The sequence below is a fragment of the Poecile atricapillus genome, chromosome W (assembly GCF_030490865.1).
Source record: "Poecile atricapillus isolate bPoeAtr1 chromosome W, bPoeAtr1.hap1, whole genome shotgun sequence".
NCBI lineage: Eukaryota > Metazoa > Chordata > Aves > Passeriformes > Paridae > Poecile > Poecile atricapillus.
Genome location: NC_081288.1, coordinates 84109590 through 84124916, shown reverse-complemented (window position 1 = coordinate 84124916; position 15327 = coordinate 84109590). Strand labels below are relative to the sequence as shown.

Below are 15327 nucleotides of genomic sequence, written 5' to 3'. Positions count from 1 at the left end.
ATGGAGCATGCCATTGCCATATGCCAATTCATTGGCATTGATGTCAATGAAAGGAGAACAAACAGTGCTTCAGGTGACTACCCAACTCCAGCTATAGGAAGGGCATCCTACCAACTAGCACCCTGGCTGTGGAAAGACTGTCTAAGGACCACCAGCAATTTAAAGAGGACCTCAAACAATTTAAAGAGGAAATGTCCCATGCCCTGCCACTACGGACCAGAATCTTGGTTATTAGAAACAAGTGCCTCCCTGCTCAAAGGAGAGGATCCACACCATGAGGTACCCTGTAGTTTTACCTGCATGACCATAGAGAAGACATGAAGTGGGATGGAAAACCCATATTTGCCCTAGCAGAACAGAGATGTGATTGAAAGGGAAAACAAACATCGAAGGTAACCCCTCAAGGATAAATGCTGCTCCAGTATCCTGTGGGCAAGTCCTCAGACAGAATAGAAGGGCTGATGTTACTTCTGATCCTCTTGAAGGGACCTCCAGTTCATATTTAAAAATTGAGCAATGAGTACTATAACCAGAACTAGTAGGGCCCTGCCTCTGGACAGGTGGAGGAAAGGGACAATCGGATCTATTGGACTGTATGGATCCGATGGCCTGGCACATCAGACCCACAAGAGTATAAGGCTTTAGTTGACATCAGCACACAATGTACCCTGATGCCATCAAGATATATAGGGGAAGAATCTATGTCTATTTCTGAGGTGACAGAGGGATCCCAACAACTGACTATACTGGAAGCTCAAGTGAGCCTGACTGGGAATGAGTTGCAGAAATACCCCATTGTGACTGGCCCAAAGGCCCCGTTCATCCTTGGCATAGATTGCCTCAGGGGAGGCTATTTCAAGGACCCAAAAGGGCATAATTGGGATTTTGGGATAGCTGCTGTGGAGACAGAGGAAATTAGACAGCTGAATACCTTTCCTGGTATCTCAGAGGACCCTTCTGCTGTGGGGATGATGAGTCTCAAAGAACAACAGGTACTGATTACTACGACAACAGTGCACCATCAGCAATACCACACTAACTGGGACTCCGTGATGGCCATCTGTCTTGGTTTGAAAGACAGGTGTCTGCCAAGGGAGGCCAGAACCTCCCTTGAAATGGAGAATATGACTCTCTTGCCTCCAAATTATTATAACTCTGAAATTAAGGGGCTTTCAGGCAAAAATATGGGAAAAAGAATAAAAGATTTTTACTAGTATGTATATGGATAACAAGGCAAACAAACAACAACAATGGCAGCAACAACAAACAAAACCAAAAACCCAGTAGCAGCCTTCTTTCAGCTGCAGGTACTTTCCCCTTTGGTGTAGTTACAGTCACAGCTAGCAGGTGGCTCCCTGGCTAGGCAGGGCAAGTGCAATGATTCCCCTGCGGCTGCAGGGGGAGCTGTGGCACGAGTTTGGCCATCTCTCTCACGTGGTAATGGCAGATACAGCTGGTGAAAGAGATGGAAAAGGGGCTTCCTTTACAAACCCCCAGGGGCAACCGATCCCAGTGCCCCTCCAAATAGCAAAAGGAGCTGTAACAGGAACCTCAGAAGCAGCAAGCTGAATGGCAGGGATGAGCAAAATCCCAGAGTGATAGACAAGATTTATCAGAAACTCTGCAGCTGTAGCTGGAACCATGGAACATCCCAAGAGGTGAGGAGTGTGGGGCTACAGCGTAGCAAAAACCTGGAGCAGTGGCAAAGAAACAGTGGGGGCTGGGCAGCAGCAGCCTGGCTCCCGAACACAGTTGGGAGAGGCTCTCTTGGAGTGGAAAAGGGCTCAGGGTCCCAGGGTTTCCCCTGATGCACTCAAGCAGATGGTGAAAGTCCTTTTCTTAGTGAGGTAGGGTGTTAATAAGGTTCCAGTGCAATGGCTGCTACCACAAGCAGAGCTTCACTCACAGTAGAAGGCGGCAGGAGATGGAACCCAGCAGTGGTGACAAAATCTCCCTGCAGCAATGGCAGCCTGTTTCTCCTCTGAATGCTGAGAGAACAAGAGAGCTAGGAGCTGCACCCAGCGCCCTTTTCCCCAGCCCAAATCCCACAGTATCTCTGCCCCTGCAAGAGAAACCCTCCAGCTAAGAGAGTAGCAAGCCACACCCTTCCCCTGAGCTGTGGCAACTTTCTTGTCTCTGTTAAGTACCCAGTCATTATTGTCTCTTAGCATCATATGGGAGAAAAATTTCCTGAGAGAAAGAAACAAAAGGGAAAATCCTAAACCCCAGCAGCATCCATATAAATGATCTGTGAACTGAAGAGCCAGGGGAGTGGTCAGCAAGACTTCCTCACCCTTTCATAGTCCTATATGGCCTGTGCATAAGTCCAGTGGAGAGTAGAGACTGACAGCGGACTATGGTGGTCTGAACAAAGTCAGATCACCACTGAGTGCTGCTGTGCCAGACATGCTGAAACTCAAGAACGAACTGGAGTCCAAGGCAGCAAAGTGCTTCTACCATCGACATTGCTAATGCGTTTTTCTCCATTCCTTTAGTAGCGGAGATCAGGCCACAGTTTCCTTTCTACCTGGAGGTGCATGCAGCACACCTGGAACTGACTGCCACAGGGATGGAAACACAACCCCATGATTTGCCATGAACTGATGCAGACTGCACTGTAAAAGGGTGAGGCTCCAGAACATTTGCAATACATTGATGACATCATCGTATGGAGCAACACAGCAGAGGAAGTTTTGGAGAAAGTGGAGATGATAATGCAGGTTCTCCTGAAGGCTGGATTTGCCATAAAGCAAAGTCAATGGACCTGCCCAGGAAATTCAGTTTTTAGGAGTAAAATGGCAAGATGGACATCATCAAATTCCAATGAATATGTTCAACAAAATAGCAGCTATGTTCCCACCAACCAGCAAGAAGGAAACACAGGGTTTCCTAGGCGCTGTGAGTTTTTGGAGGATGCATATTCTAGATTACACTCAGATTGTAAAGCCTCTATCATGTGCCCCAGAAGAAGAATGATTTCAAGCAGGGTCCTGAACAACAACAAACTTTTGAACAATTAAAAAAAGAGATTGTTCATACAGTAGTCCTGGGCCAGTCATGACAGGACAAGATGTGAAAAATGTGTTCTACATAGCAGCCAGGGATAATGATCCTTCCAGGAGTCTCTGGCAAAAAGTACTCATGGAGACTTGAGGATGACCCTTGGGGTTCTGGAGTCAGGGATACAAAGGATCTGAGGCCTTTTATACCCTGAATTGGTTTAGCATGGCCTGGTTTTTGGTAGCAGGAGGGCTACAAGATAGCTCCTGTGAGAAGCTGCTGGAAGCTTCCCACTATGTCCAGCAGAGCCAATCCTTGATGGCTCTGAAGATGGACATGTTGCTGGCCAAAACTGGGCCAATGAGAGAGGTTGGTAATGCCTCTGTGATGACATGTTTAAGAAGAAAATCAAACCAAAGTCACAGGGTTTTTGCGTGTAGCCAGAAAAGAGGAGGTAAGAACATGAGGGAAAACAACACGATGACACTGAGATCAGTGGAGAAGGAGGGGGAGGAGGTGCTCCAGGCGCCAGAGCCGAGACTCCTCTGCAGACCGTGGTGAGGACCATGCTAAAGCAGGCTGTCCCCCTGCAGCCCATGGATCTGATGCCTTGGAGTGGCTACCTAAGAGGCTAGACAAGATTAAGAGAATAAAAGCAAGTATTTATTAAAGGCCTTCAATATGTACACCTTGGGCAGTCAGAACCCTCTGAGAGGCTATGCCCAAGATGGATGATGGTTACGAGTTTTTCATACAGCTATAAATTTGGTCCATTTACATATCAGGGTTAATCCTCCAACTACAGCTTCAGGTAATGAAGCCATATACCCCCAGTTTGCTCCCCCCCAACTCACTTTTGTTTATATTTTTCAGTGCCTGAGACAGTAAGGTATCCTTGAGTTTCAGGCCTAGAGAGGAATTGTTTTATCTGAATAAAACAGGAGAACAGTAGCTGACAGGCTATGCAGTTTTAGAGTTATACACTAAAGCAGTACAGGATCTGAAAAATATAACAGCTAAATCCTAAGGCATCATATCCATGGGGATGCAGAGAACCACCTGCAGCCCGTGGGGGAGGTGCCCATGTCGGAGTGGGTGGATGCCTGGAGGAGGCTGTGATCCAGTGGAAGACCCAGTGGAGAGAGAAGGCCCCTGCTTCCAGGCTGTAGCAGCCTGTCCTTGGAGAACTGCACCCTGTGAAAAGAGAGACCCCTGTCACAGCAGTTTTGGGAGGACTGTCTGCCCGTGGGGGGAGTTCATGTTGCAGCAGGTGCAGTATGGCTGCTGCTTGTGAGAGTGAACACACGCTGGAGAAGTTCACGGAGAACTGTCTCCTGTGGGAGGGACCCCATGGTCTCACAGGGGATGGACTCCTCTTCCAGAGCAGTGGAAGAAAATCTCGGTGATAAACTGACCAAAACCCCCATGCCCTGTATCCCTGCTCTGTCAGTGGGAAGGAGGGAGGGGCTGGGGGAAGAAGGTGTTTTAAGGGCTTATTTTACTTCTCCTTATCCTCCTCTGATTCTATTAGTAAAAAATTCACTTTGCAACTTAAGCTGAGCCTGTTTTTGCCCCTGAAGTGTTTTTCTCCCTGTCCTTATCTCACTCATGTAACCTTCGTTAATTTTTTCCCCTCTCTGCTGCCCAGCTATTGCAGAAGGTGAGCGAGCGACTCTCGTGGGTGCCTGGTGTTGGGCCAGTTTCAAACCACAACACACCCCAATTTAAAAGGAGATTCTGGCAGCTTATGAAGGGGTCCAAGGTGCTTCACAAGTGATTGACACTTAAGCACCTCTCCTCCTGTCACCCTGACTGCCAGTGCTGGGCTGCATGTTCAAAGGAAAAGTCCCTTCTACACATCACACCACTGATGCCACATGAATTAAGTGGGTCACGCTGATCACACAGGGAGTTCAAATAGGAAACCCCAATCTCCCAGGCATCTTGGAAGTCATCACAAACTTGCTCAAAGGAAAAAATTTTGAACTATCATCAGAAGAGAAGGTAACATGCTGAGGAGGCCCTACCATATAATCAGCTACCAAAAAATGAAAAGTGTTGGGGATTGAGAGACATGGACCATGCTATGCAAGCAAAGGCAGTTTATTACACTAGTTCACCAGTGTTTATAGTTCTCTAACTTCCATACAAAATTTTCCGCTTGGACGCCTTTGCCCCTGTTCCCTTAGTAACACGGTCTTTTTGGTTATCAAGTTCTTGTTACATTCTTCTGTGCCAGTAATGTCCTTGTTGCATCTTCTTTAGTCAGAGCTGGTCAGAGTGACCAGACATGATGTCTTCACTTTTGTTCTTGCCTTGAGTTTATCTCTCGCATGGCTTCCACTGTACCAGGGCCAGGAGGTTGGTGGTGCTACCCAGCTCAGCTTCTGTAGCTGTCTGATCTTCCACAAAAAGTGATACGCTCTCTTTACTGATGGTTCCTGCAGTATTATAGGGCTACATCAGAAATGGAAAGCTGACATATGGAGTCCTACGTGGCGAGTCACAGAAGCTATTGAGGGACAAGGTGGATCAAGTCATGTTGCAGATCTGAAAGCTGTCCAGAAGCCTTTAGGTATAGCTGAACTAGAGAAATGGCCAGCTGTCTACCTGTACACTGACTTGGGGATGGTGGAAAATGCTCTATGGGGGTGGCTAGACTGATGGAAAAAGATCAATTATCAGTGCAGAGGTAAACCCATCTTGGCTGCTGAATTGTGGCAAGACATCACTGTCTGAGTAGAGAAGTTGACTGAGCAAGTATGTAAATGCACAAGTACCCAACAGTCAGGCTACTGAAGAACATCACAACAACGGACGGGGGATTGGACCACCAAGATTAAAGTGTCCTAGGCGGATATGGATTGGCAACACAAGGGTGAATTTTTTCTGGCTTGGTGGGACCATGATGCCTCAGGTCATTGGGAAAGAAATGCAACATGCGATTGAGGGGTAGACTTAACCCTGGACACTATCTCCCAAGTTATCCATAACTGTGAAACGTACTGCAATCAAGCAGGCCAAGCAGGTAAAGCTTCTCTGGTATGGGATACGATGATTAAAGCATAAATATGGGGAGGCCTGACAGATTGACTACATCACACTCCTGCAAACCCACCAAGGCAAGTTCTATGTGCTTACAATGGAAGAAGCGACAACTGGATGGCTGGAGACGTACCCTGTGCCTCATATCACTGCCTGGAACACCATCTTGGGCCTTGAGAAATAAGTCCTGTGGCAACATGGCACCCCAGAAAGAATTGAGTCGGACAATGGGACTCATTTAAAAAATAGTTTCATAGACACCTAGGTCAGAGAGTACAATATTGAATGGGTGTATCATATTCCTTGTTGTGCACCAGCCACTGGGAAAACTGAACGGTACAATGGACTATTAAAAATCCACACTGAGAGCAATGAGTGGTGGGACCTTAAAATATTTGAATCTATATTTACTAAATGCCACCTGGTTAATTAACACTAGAGGTTCTACCAATCAAGCTGTCCCTGCCCAATCAAAACCTCGATGTACCACAGAAGGGAATAAAGTCCCCTTGGTGCATATGAGGAATGTGTTAGGGAAGAAAGTTTGGATTAGTCCTGCCTCAAGCAAAAACAAATCCATCCATGGGATTGTTTCTGCTGAAGGACCTAGGTGCACTTGGTGGGTAACACAGAGGGGCGGGGAAGCATGATGTGTACCTCAAGGGGATTTGATTTTTGGGTGAGAACAGTCCATAATGTTGAATTGTATATGTCTTGGGTACAGAGACAAGGGCTGGATCTTTCAGTGCTGTCTTTTCAAATACTATTCATGCCACAGCCATGAGTGTGGTTTTGGCAGGGAAAAAGTCATGGCACAAATGGAAAGGTATGACAGCTAACATCTGGCCTGAAAGCTTCACAGGTACAAGTAACCCTGACCTTAACTCCATCAGCCTATACCTGTGAAAGAAAGGAAACATCTTTGGGTGAGAGGGCACTGAGAGGCAGAGGGACTTGGCTGCAGAGAACGGACATGAGCCAATCCCTGACGAGCATGTATGCAGGCAGCTATTGGTCAGTGAACTGGGTGGCACCAAGATTCTAGCCAATCGGGGTCAACCATATAAAAGCAAGTGGTGAACAATAAAGTTTTGCTATTGCCACATGAACCTCGGAGTGTCGTGTCATATTTGTCTCAGCTGCAACAATTGGTGATCCCGACGTGATGGTGATAGCCTAGCCCCATGGAGAGCAGGGAAATGGAGCCCAGAAGAGAGGCAGCTTGGAGAGCTGCAGTCAGTGTGTAGAGCTGAGAGAGTCCAGACCACTGTAAATAGAAAGTATCCGCTGGGGACATGGGGACCCAAGTCCTGACAGAATAAAAAGCTGTAGTAAAGGTATGGACCCTCTTTTTAAGTAAACAGGGAATAAAATATGACAAACAGGCTCTGCAAACCTTACTGTCATGGTGTAAGATCCAGGGAATAGACACTACCACAGAAGCCACTTTTAGTATTAGAAACTGGGAACAAGCTGGTAAATTGATTTTTGATTCAGCCTCTCGAGGAAACAAGACTGCTAAGAGTATTATGACTACCTGGAGGTTGGTGCTGGATACATTAAAACTGATAAAAGCCGAATGGAATGTGAAAGCAGCAGCAGAGGCGCCACCCACTGAAACATCCCAAAATGGCAGAGCGCCGGGGGGAGTGGTCAGGGGTTGGGTTTGCAAGAGGAGAGGGTGGACAAGAAACCAGAAAGGGAGCGGCTTTCATCTGAGCTCTCTAACCCTGCAGAGCTGCCCATGCCATGGCTTCTGGAGTCATTAGTGCTTTGTTCCACACCCCGTATTATCATAAACCCACTCGGTCCTCCTCTGCCTGTGGCTGATTGGAGCAATTATGAACTTATGCCGACAGCCCAGCCACCACTTGGCATGCCCACTCACAGCCTCGGTCTGCAAACAGAAGACAGAAGCCAAGCAGCACCCATCGCCAGAAGTGCCAGCAGGGACCTGCTAGTGCCCCTGGCCATGGAACACGGCAGGATGCCGTGTTCACAGCCAGAGGCCAAAAAGCCCAAGGAACACTGCACAGCAGCTACTGTCTGGACTCAGAGCCTGACGTGGAGCTCTAAGCCAGATCAAGAACCTCCACCCTGGGGGGCCCCAAGCAGCTGCCCCTGCATTGGGACTGGGGAGCAGGGCAAGGGCAGGGCTACTGTGGGGAGCACAGGGCGGGCACCCTCCTGGCCACAGCAGCCCACCATGGCCCACTCGCCCATGGCGGTGCACGTGCCTGGCATGCAAAGCAGACCCAGAAGAACTATTCAAAAAATTAGGACACATTGAGGAAGGCTCCTTTGGTGAGGTCTTCAAAAGAATTGATAATTGGATGCAGCAAGTGATTACCATAAAAATCATAGACCTTGAAAAAGAAAAACTAAACGCCCTTAAATTCCTTGTTCAGGAACAATTAAATCAAGGACATATTGAGCCATCAACAAGTCCATGAAACACCCCTGTGTTTGTAATTAAAAAGAAATCAGGTAAATGGAGATTACTCCATGACTTAAGGAAAATTAATGCAGTTATGGAAAGTATGGGTGCTTACAGCCTGGAATGCCATCCCTAACTATGATACCTGCTACCTGAGACATTTTGATTGTTGATTTGAAAGACTGTTTCTTCAGTATTCCCTTACATCCTGATGACATCCCAAAGTTTGCATTTACAGTGCCCTCCATCAATCATGCAGCACCAGTCAAGCGATATCAATGGAAAGTGCTGCCACAAGGCATGAAAAATAGCCCAACAATTTGTCAATGCTATGTTGCACAGGCACACTCAATAATGAGAGAACAATTCCCAGGAGCATACTGTTATCATTATATGGATGACATCTTGATAGCAACCCCAACTAAAGAAGGCCTTGTGCAGATTTGGCCGAGTATGATATGAGCAATGCAAGAGTTTGGGTTGCAAATTGCACCAGAAAAGGTGCAGCAGCAACCCCCATGGAAGTACCTGGGAGTTAAAATATTAGATCAAACAATACAACCACAAACAATTCAATTTTCAACCAAAGTTCAAACCTTAAATGATGCACAAAAACTCTTGGGTATCATAAACTATGTATGATCTTATTTAAGGTTAACCACTCCACAATCAGCACCCTTGTTTAATATCCTCAAAGGTGACTCTGAGTTGACCTCTCCAAGGAAATTAAGTCCAGAGGCAAAAACCGCACTTGAAACAATAGAGCGGGCCATAATGAACAGACAAGTTTATCGGATATGTCCTGACATTTGTATTACAGTGTTTGTTGTTATTGTTGATTTACACCATACAGGTATCATTGGTCAATGGGACACTCAGTGGTCTGACCCACTACACATTTTAGAATGGATCTTTTTGCCCCATCAACCTAAAAAGACAGCACCTACTATTTTTTAACTGATTGTACAATTGATCATTAAATGCATTCAAAGGTGCTTGCAGCTGAATGCTAAAGATCCCTCAAAAATTATACCTGTACAACAAGAATATTTTGAATGGTGCTTTGCAAATAGCACAGGGCTACAAAGTGCCTTACAAAACTTTATGGGGCAAATTACCTATTACTTACCCAGTCACAAACTGCTGCAAGTGGGACCACTGTGTTGTCTTTGAAACCACTAAGCAATTTCACACCCCTGAAAGGTCTCACAGTTTTCACTGATGGATCTGGGAAAACAGGGAAAGCGATCGTGACCTGGAATGATGACAATAGATGGCAAACACTAGAGGGTCGCAATAGCCGATTGCCTCAGCTACTTGAATTATGTGCTGTAGCCGTAGCTTTCCAACATTTTTCTCATATTCCCTTAAATATTGCTATCGATTCTGCCTATGTTGCAGACATCACACAAAGATTGGACCAAGCATTACTAAAAGAAATTGCTAATCCTGCACTATTTGAGCTGTTAAAAACTTTGTGGCATACAATCCAAGCTAGAACTTGTCCCTGTTATATATTGCATATTTGGAGTCATACAAATTTACCAGGCTTTATAGCGGAAGGTAATGCCTGAGGTGACTGGTTAGCCAGCCCTGCCTGGACAGTGCCACAACCAGATATGTTAGCACAAACAAGAGCATCCCATGCCTTTTTCCACCAAGGTGTTTGAGCCCTACAACGACAATTCCTGTTATCAAATACAGAGGCACGCAATATTTTTAACACTTGTGCTGATTGTCAAGGCCACACTGTGCCACTGCAGATGGGTGTCAACCCCCATGGTCTGCAAGCCTTACAAGTTTGGCAGACAGATGTCACACACATCTCGGAATTTGGTCACTTAAAATATGTGCATGTTTTAATAGATACTTTTTTATTCGTTATATGGGCCTCAGTCCACACTGGAGAAAGAAGCTGTGATGCCATTGCACACTGGCGATGAGCCTTTCCTGCCCTATGGCTTCCCCATACTATAAAAACTAATAATGGCCCTGCATATGTCTCACAGAACACTCAACAATTTCTGCAACTCTGGGGTGTGTTGCACCACACTGGTATTCCTCATTACCCTACAAGACAAGCCATTGTTGAGTGTGCCCATGGCACTTTAAAGTGTATCCTTGAAAAACAGAAAGGGGGAATGTGTGGTGAAACCCCATAGAGTAGGGTGGCTGTGGAGGCTCAGGGGTCTGTTATTGAGAAGACCCCCGAGCTGTTCACCAGTCTTCACAGAAGTAATCGTGAATGCCAGTTTATTTCTATCTTTAGCACACTTTTATAGGGTTCTACAGGGTCTGCGAGCAGAACGAGCTACTATTGGCTAACACACACAGTTTACATTTTTTCTCTTACACACAAGGATATTGTTTTACTTTACTCTCTCTTCTGCATGAAGGTTTCAAGGACTTTAGCCCTTAATATCACGACTTAGTTCAAAGGCTGGTTTGTGCATACAGGCCTTTACTAATATATAAAATATAGCAACAAATCCCCCTTTCTCTTTTTGCACAAACCAGGCTTTGGATAACATACAACTTAGACTGTCATCCCAATTAACATTATAAGTAAAGTCCGTCCCCCCTCTAGCATAAGAGACTTCAACCATTCAGTGATGCCCCAGCTGGCGAACCAACTTCCAATGGGATCACTATCTTCTTTCAGGGCATGTAACCCATCCTGTAGCTGTTGTAGTTGCTCATGGATGGAAGCTGAATGATCAGTAAGATCCAAGCAGCACATGCCTTCAAACTCTCCACAACCATGTCCTTGTGCTAAGAGCAAAAGGTCAATTGCAACTTGATTTCATAGTACTGCATGATACACTACTCACATCGGCTGAAAGCTCACTTAACATTGTGGATGTTAAGTTTAATTCTTTCCTAGTCCAGCAAGCGAGCCTTTTTAGGGTGGCTAAACTTTAATTCATTCAGGCTTCGCCTTGACTGTTTGATGTTCTTCATTTTGCTAGCTATATTCAACAATTGATGTAAGCTTGGGTGGAACAAAGTGAGTTTCCTAAGATAACAGGGTCTTCCATGTGGATTAGCAGGAATCTAATTCCATGCTCTATCTCCACAGATTAGGAATATGGAACTAGGTAATCGCTTTGGTAATTGTCCTGTGAGATTGCACCACGAATAAAGGCTTTACTTTCAATGGTAGAAACGAGATCAGCTATAGGGTTGACTGCAACCCAGTGCTGCATTACTTTGTTAGAATGACTTTTTGTCGGGGGTTCAAACATTATCCATCCACCCGAGGTATTGGTGGAACATAACAAATCCAATTCTTCTGAGGGTTGTAACATTAAGAACTTTGGTAATTTTTGCTTGCTAACAGGCTTCAAGTTGTCTTAATGTGAAGCCAGCAGTGCGACTGCACTCTTGCAACACTGCCAATCGATTCAGTTGAGTCTCATTACTAATTAAACTTTTAAATGCTTGAGGATCCCATTCAGGGACTCCTATGAGACAGGTGCGAAAGGATCTCCAGGTGTGGCTAGGCTCAAACACATTGACCTTTGGCCAGTTCAATGTGCCAGAGTGACCCATATGTTCTGTCACTTTTGGTTGTTAGTTAGCAGACAGCTGGTCACGACTATACACAACACAATTACCATAAGCATTTTACCATGTAAATGACACCATATTTGCAAACTCATAGCTAGAACTTCAATCGTTAAATGAACTTTCAAAGATGCTTACACTACCTCTTGAAGAGGGAATACTTATACTTTATACTAACATAACAATTACTACACAAGCTAAACACTTAAACTATTGTCTAACTATTTTTAACACACGTGCTCTGGTATATATGTAGTCTAAGCGTGAAAGCAATTTGCTGAAAGGGTAAACACACAACTACAATTTGCGTTATATACAATTAAATGGAGTCTCTACACTTCTTAGATCTTCTACAGAATTTCTCCAGCACGATTCAGTCCTGGAACGTTCACTGCTCCCATGATGTCAGCTGGCAGTTGATCGGTGACTGAGGGCTTTGATGTTCAAGTTGTTCTTCAGATCCTTCTAAATCTTAAAACAAAGGATACCTAAAAAATTGGTAGAGACACAACATCATAATAACAACATAAAATTTCTGTTGGCAACTGTCTATATAGTGTTCAGACACAACTGTCTCCTGACAGGTCCACTTCGGATCCACGTCTGAAGTACCACGGCTGTGTGATGACATCTCTGTTCACTGGATCTCGTGTGTTCAGAGGCAGACAGTCTGGTCAGATGGACAGGTGACCTTTTTGAACCTGCCAACAAAACACAGACACTTCTCTCCTTGAAGTTAATGAATTACACTAATTAAATGCTTTTAAGGCATCCATTTCCCCCGTTTTTCTTAAAAAAAAATAAAAATGAGATGCATTTCTGTTCAACATTAACACAAAACCATATACACAATTAATAAGAACTTATACTAGTTAAAAATCAATTAAATCTTAAACATTATTAATAACATATATAATATAAAACTACTATTAATTACTAAAACATTGCACTAGCATCCCATAGTTAGCAAACAAACAGAAACAAAAATCAGTGAAGGATTGGATCATCACCTCCGGAAAATGACTCTCCAAGCCCACTTCAAAATTGATCCAGCTGTCATATTAATAGGGTCAAATTGCTGAGTCAAAAAGAGACGCAAATACTGATTTGGGACAGAAAATATCTGGATCTGTTGGCAAACATTCTGTCCAGGTAAAGTCAAGGCTTGGCCAGGGCCTGGCTTTAAACTGGAAAGATGCCTCTTAACTCATTTCTAAAACAAGGTTCTCAATAGTAGCAGCTATGAGATGCTTACAGCATAGCAAACTGTTCTAAACTCCACAATAATTATATATGACAAAAGGAAATAACAAACTTAACCTTAAAAGAATATCTAAGTTAGGAAACTTAACTTAAAAACAGTCAAGCCTAAACATTATAAAACTTGACTATCCTTAATTCTATTAACACTTAATCTATATTAAATAAAAACATAACTTACTCTTATTCTGTTACTACAAAAAAACAACTAAAAGTTTAATATATACCTTTTAAACACAATATAACAATAACATAAATTCACTATAAAGATTATAAAGATGTAGCAAACACATCACAATTCTATGCCATCTAGCTTTGAAAATAACCCACAATAACTGCAAATGTTACTAAAAATACTTATTCATAATAGAAATTTGCCTAGTATATGCTTAAATTGGTTAGGATGTTAAAGTGCAGTTTTTCTGGAGAAAAACCACCACAACAACATGGAATTTGGCAAGTTGCCATCCAGCTTTTGTAGCACTTTTCAAAAACATTAAGTCCAATTTTTTAAACTAAAATCTAAAATCCAAATTGGTAAATATGCAGTTATATGTGTTTTATATAGCAAAAAAACTTACATTAAAATTCCCTTATTAAAATTGTGGAAAAAACAAGCAAATAGATAATATATACCTTAACTTTGTCTTATACAGTAAAATTCTCTTGACTAATTATTTTTTAAACCACAAATCTCTTCTGTAGATAACATTAATTGGAAGAAGGTTTTCCTAGAAGCTGTAAATCACACCATATTTTAACCTTGGATTCTAAAACCAATTATTGCAAGGCAACTTCTGTTAAGCACTTTTTTCCCCTTTTTTTTTTTTTTTTTTTTTTTCAAACCTTCAAAGAACCACAATAATTTCTCTAGTAAAACTCTAAAAACTGCAATTGCATAAACTCATAATTACTTAAAACACAAAATTAACTCTAAAAGGGTATACAAAAACACTCCGAAAACCCAATAAATCACGACCCTGCAACAAACCAGGCACCATCCCAGTGCCCCCCCCCAGAGAGGGAGCGGGGGGGTCAACCGCCCGCCCCGCCGCTGCTGCAGCTCTGCTCTTATCTTTCTTCACATTCTCCACATACTCTCGCAGCGAGGAAAAACGGAGAGAAAGAAAAAAAAAAGCCTCACAAAGTTAACTTTAACAAATGCAGTTTTTCTCTCAATCTCTCTTGTTGTTTGCTGATAGAGGAAAAAGGCATACTTTTGCAAAAGCAGGCGATTTTACACGAAAAGTCTCTCACGGCCAGGTGCTAACAACAGCAATCATGGCAGCTTATCAGCTTCTAATTACAAGGATGAATTTTGAACTAGATACCATATAGTTTGAGATTTTTTGACTAGTTTGTCTCTCTTTGAGGCTGTCTGAGCCACCTGTTTCTGCTCAGTTGTTTCTGTAATTGTTCAGAGTGGCCTTGGAACTTTTCTTGCGCTGCTTCTACCCCCAGGGTGGCTTTGTTCTCTGTGCTCACCTCGCTCCCTCATATCTTCCTGGTTCGGGTGGAAACCAATTTAAATTTGGCTTCTTTTCTTCCAGGGTGGTAAAGATGGAACTTAAATAAGATAGCAATGTTAAAAATGACTCCAAAAATGAAGCAAATAGTTCTGGATGTATCACATCCTTCCATAACTGAACAGATTCTGTTCGTTGTTTCAGCGTTCCCTGTGGAACTTTTTTCTCATTATTTTTTTTTTCTCCCTAACTCTCCCTCCCTCTCTCCATGGGCAATATAGATAGGAGAGCTTGCCCAGCAGTGGGAGGTAAAGGCATCTGCCGCTGTGACGCAGGTAGAATTACAGGGCTCACATCCTCAGCATATCTCACTTTTCTGTTTTTTAAGGTATTAATTACAATCTGCCAAGTTCGACCGAGAAACACAGTGTCCTTGCTCTTTTCCGTAATTGCCGTTTCCCATATCAGAGCCGATATATCAGTCCGTTCTTGCCCCGCAAGAAGCAGTGAGCACTGCAAATGCTCAAGACAATTAGTTCATATAATGAGCAT

General features: G+C 43.7%; 1 protein-coding gene across 1 annotated transcript in view; it reads left to right on the top strand.

The window, feature by feature from the left end:
• LOC131592498 (CBP80/20-dependent translation initiation factor-like) overlaps positions 1-15327 on the top strand; it is a 565386-nt gene that overhangs the window by 358205 nt on the left and 191854 nt on the right. The window lies entirely within an intron of this gene.